Source organism: Drosophila navojoa, chromosome 4 (genome assembly GCF_054131105.1).
Source record: "Drosophila navojoa isolate 15081-1374.11 chromosome 4, UAZ_NAV_1.0, whole genome shotgun sequence".
In the NCBI taxonomy this organism is placed as follows: Eukaryota; Metazoa; Arthropoda; class Insecta; order Diptera; family Drosophilidae; genus Drosophila; species Drosophila navojoa.
The window spans coordinates 25819411-25824878 of record NC_142892.1 but is presented as its reverse complement, the minus strand read 5'-3'; positions in this window follow the sequence as shown (position 1 = coordinate 25824878).

The window sequence follows — 5468 nt, the reverse complement described above, 5'->3', positions numbered from 1 at the left end:
TGTGGGTTTCTCACTCAACTATCAATCTCGTTTGCCCACCTAGCCAACATTAACAGACCAACCAAAGAGAGCGGCTTTATAACATGTTAACAGATGTGTGTGCGTGGTTCTCAACGTTAACAAAACGGGTCCATTAACATTTGTCTACCAACTAACATTACAGCACAGAACATCGAGCCCATCTGTACTCGAGCTTCAGTTAAATAGCAATATTACTTGTTTCTACGTTTGTTTGGTATACTTTTTCTTTAAATGAAGTATAAGTTTATATTTCCAAGACTTTTCAATAATACTGAAAAGACAATATAGTACATTCGCATTCCATGAGAAGAGAAATCATATAATTTTAAATTATGGTCGATTACCATAACAATCATCGAAGAAAATCAATTAAATCTTGAGCCGAAGGCCCCAGTTGACAGTGCTTAATATTAAAGCAAAATCAAACATTATAATTTTAGTTAAAATTCATAATATATTTGAACCATTTCCCAATTGGTATATATGTAAAGTATTTTCAAATTCATTTTGTGCAATAAAAATAGAATGCAAACAGCGATTTTGCCGCAAAATTTTGAATTTCTACTTAAATAAAATTAGAAAATACATTTTCTCCCAATTCTCCATGCCCAATAGGCGTAGATATTCCTGTATATTCCAATCTTACTGATTTAGCGCAACCTGAGTATAATACCACATTTAAATTGCTTAAAATATAGATCCGAGTTTATTCATAAATATTTTATAGTTGAATAATTTATCGATCTTCACGTGCAATATTTCAGAGCTCTAATTTTAAAACTGTATATGAATATAAAGTTTTACAAGTCAACTTTAATTGAGAATATTTACTAAAACGATAAAAATCAAAATTGCCTCAAACTATATAAAAACTACTCACAAAAACTCAAATTAATTAAATTCATATATGTATCTGCATATAAATATGTATTGTTTGTAGATCTTATAAATACAAATGTTTTCTGTTATTTAAATTTCCCGATACCCCTTCAGATAAGAAAATGAATTTCAATTCCCAATGCCCCCAACAAATATAAGAAGACATAGCCAGTAAAGTCTTATACTACCTGGATTTTCGAATTTATTTGTATACGAATCAAACACAGCCTTTAAAGTCTTATATTGTCCATGTTTTCGAAGTTATTTTGTCATGAACCCTAATAGATTTCCTTGAAAAAGTACTAATAGCTAAAATAAATCAAAGGTACTTTCACAAAATAATGATAATGATAAAATGATATACCAGAAGAAGAAATAACATACCCAAAAAGTTACATTTCTTATATTTTCAGAGTTACTTGGTCCACAACCCAAATAGATTTTTATTTTAAGTCCTTGACAAGAGGCAACAATCTATTGCCGAAATTAATTATTATAGTTGAAGACCGAAAGACAGTCAGACAGACTATGTGTGCGATTAACAACTTTATCTTTTTATCCCATTGAAAATGGGAAATCTGGGTATAATGTTTTTGTGAAAAAGTATGTAACATTCAGCTGGAAACTCTTAAGTTGCCCGACCACTATACTTCGTATTTGCTCGGCTTGGTCGCTGGAGGTTCGAGCAGTTAAAAATACTGCATGATAAAAACAGTGCGCTGTGAGCGCTCAACCAAAATGGTCCCGATTCCGTATGAAACACTGTGCCTTTGTCCTACTCTCTTTCTTTCAGTCCCTGTCTCTCGCTCTCTATGGTCTCTCAAATGATCACTCTCAGCAGCACACAAAATTATTTATACCCTGAACCCATTGAAAATGGGAAATCAGGGTATAATGGTTTTGTTAAAAGTATGTAACAGGCAGAAGGAGGCGCGGCAGACCCCATAAAAAATATATATTCTTGATCAGGGCGACAAACTGAGTCGATTTGGCCCTTTCCGTCGGTCCGTCTGTTCGTATGTATGAACGCGTCGATCTCAGAAGAGCTAGAGACTTCAAAATTTTTTTTTTTTTTAATGTCCGTATATAGCGCGCGCATATCAAGTTTATCACTAAACAACGATAACTCAATCCGATATTTTTTATCGATAAAAACCCTATCAAAAATCAGTTAAAAAATTATATCTCCCACATCTTTAAAACTAGAGTGTCCAAATTTTAAATATGTTTGAAGATGCATTTTATACAACTTCGGTTTTTGTTGAAATTTAAACCTACGCATACAAACAAACATAAGCACGCACACACACATATATACAGGCGATTGCGCTTGGGCTGCGCTGCAGTGTTGGCAATATTTTGAAAATTTATTTATTGAATAATTTAATTTCTAGACGTACAATCTTAATGAAACATTCAGAACGTAATCATAATTTTTAAATATATGTATATACCGAAGTAGAGGAGCTCGAAGACGACCTGTCAGGTGCCGAAAGTTGAAATTTTTTAGTGGAAAGTCCCTGCTACCGTTTGTAAGACGCACGGTTGCAGGGCGGGAAATAAAGCTTCTGATAGACACAGGAGCATCTAAAAACTACATAAAACCCTTCCCGAACTGGCACATTGGGGGCCATTCGATAGCTCATTTCAGGTCAAATCGATCCACAGGCACAAATAAATCGAGCAAAAATGTCTCATCCAACTTTTGGTAAACGGCCAAATAGACCTAAACAACAATATAAATAAAATAAATATGACCAGGGAATGGAAAAATTGAGTTCATAGCATGCCAACAAGTGAATCACTTCAAAATAAATAGCGCGGATGTCCCCGCCGTGATAAGACCAACTTTCAATCGTATGATTGACCGGATGATTAACGCCTTTGGGGGGAGGCCCAGTATTTTACCACACTGGCCCTAAATCAGGATTTCATCAGATAGAATTATCAGAAAGGGACTGAGAAAAAATGCATTCTCTGTAAACAATGGGTTAAAGAACGCCCCTAGTATTTTTCAGAGGGCAATTGACAACGTCCTCAGAGACCAAATTGGGAAAACTTGATGTTGAATCCAGACGTCAGCCGATAAAGTACAGACTATAAAGGATTTCCAACCGCCTAAACCTTGTTTAGCCTTCGATCATTTCTCGGTCTAGCAAGCTACTATAGGTGCTTTATTGCAGATTTCGCCAGCATATTAAGACCCCTAACGGAGATCATGAAAGGTGAAAACGGTAAAGTAAGCGCCAACCACTCGAGAAAAGTTAAGCTCGAACTACCGGAAGTCGAGCATCTCTATTCAACAATTCTAGTTAGGAACAGAATGATAATTACATATCTCAAAGATCTAATTCTATCCGTAACACTTGCCAAAATAAATTTGACTAGCCCACTTATCTTAGACAGCATTGACATTAAAGAATTGTTAAATGAGCAATTAGCAATTGTAGTAGGCCTTTTGGAGGTATCTAGCATTAAGCCATTACAAAACTCCGAACTTTTATATTTTCTCATAAAATATCCCCTACCTAAGTTAAATTGTAAGAAAATATACATTTTTCTGTATACTACTGTGAGCACCACCTTCTGTAAAAGTCTACAGAAAGCATCGTGTGCCCAGCAACTGGTGTCAGGAACCGTCGCACAATGCGCCACACGCCCCGGGCATCTAAAGATTGAGGATGGCATCATTATTATCAACAGCGCAACAGTAAATGTGGTGGACAACACTGGAGGCAGTCAACAAATTTCGGGAACTTTCCTGGCCACTTTCGACGATTACATCTCGCTTAACGGCACCCGTTATGATAATCAACGGGGCATCATAAAAATGAAACCTGCCGTTTCTACGTCGGCCATAGTAAACATCACCCTTTTCAGGGAACACTTAAGCTTCCCATTCTTGCACGATCTCAGCCTCAGAAATGTCCGGCACATCGGAGATCTCAAATCAGACATATCGTCAAGGTCGTTCGGCTGCCTAATCCTCATTGCTCTTCTCCTCCTTCTCTTAAGCGTATGGAAACTATACCGCCGAAAAACAATCATGAAAGTTGCATAACCAAATGCACTTGTGCATGAGAATGACAATAATGACCAGGTCAGCATAATCATGCAGAAATATTTAAAAAGAGATCAGATTACCAAAGTATAAACAACGTAAGCGTCGCCGCCGATTCCGTTGTAAATGCTCAGCTAGCAACAACAAATATAAGCAAAACAGGCATTTGCATATGCCAAGGATAACTTTACATTCAGTCTTAAGATTCATTCAGAACAAAACAGTAGTATTTATTATCAATAAAGCTAAATTATAACATCTAAATTATAACATATATAAATATCTTAAGACATTTTTGTTTCAGTGATTTACAGTTTTTATTGTGCTTTGTATCCAAAGATATATGAAATATAAATAAAACCATAATTCGCACGGCCGGAGTTGCTGATAGAGCAATTGGGTCGGACGCCGAAGTAGCCTGTTCGTCGACCTGTCGGTCTGCCGGCCCGGCTGCCGGCAGTGGCAGCTATAAAAATCCATTTATTTTACTTTAAGTTTTAGTTTTAGATTGCTACTCAAACGACTCAACCGAGTTGTAAATAAACAAGTAAGAAAGCTCTAGTCGAGACTGTTCGACTACGAGATCCCCCGAGCCCTACAAGCAACTGATATTTCAATAATTAGCACACACACACACACACACACACACACATCATATGTACATACACAGTAAATCTGAAGTCTCCACGTCTAATAGTATTCCAATGAGGCTCAAAAACAAAATCAATTTTTCGATTATTCTCGATAAAAAAGTTATCGGATGAGTTATCGAAAAAATAAAGCAAACTCGTACTGCGTATGGTATACACGAGTATGCACACAATTTCAGACGGACAGACGGACGGACGGACGGACAGACGGACAGGGCTATATCGACTCAGCTCGTCGTGCTGATCAAGAATATATATACTTTATGGGGTCTGCGATGGTTCCTTCTGCCTGTTACATACTTTTACACAAAACCATTATACCCTGATTTCCCATTTTCAATGGGTTCAGGGTATAAAAAGCGTAGTACTTGATTAAGCTTAGTATACAAAATGGGATGCGATTGTGGATTCCTTGCACCTGTTCATATATGTATGTACATGCATAAACAGGAGCAAGCAAGTAAAAAAACTTATAACAAGTATTGGCAAGTGCACTTGTCACTTTAGTTAATCAGCTACCTCTTCAATTCGATCACATGTGAGCATTTCACAAGATCAACCAAGTGCTGGGCTCTAAAATTGACAGGCAGCAAGGCTTCGGACACAGGCATATAAATACAGTCGAGTCTCGATAATTCGTAATGGCAAGGGGACCGAATTTTTTACGAATTTAGAGGTTTTCAATTTGCCGTGGCTTCCATTTAACGGGGTGTGAGAAATCAAAATACGAATTGAAGGGGTTTTTATATTTAACTTCATTTCAACAATTTTAACTTATTAAAAATAAATAAAATACACAATCATTTCAATATTTTGTAATTAAAAACAAAATTAAAGATAAACAAAATCATATTAAC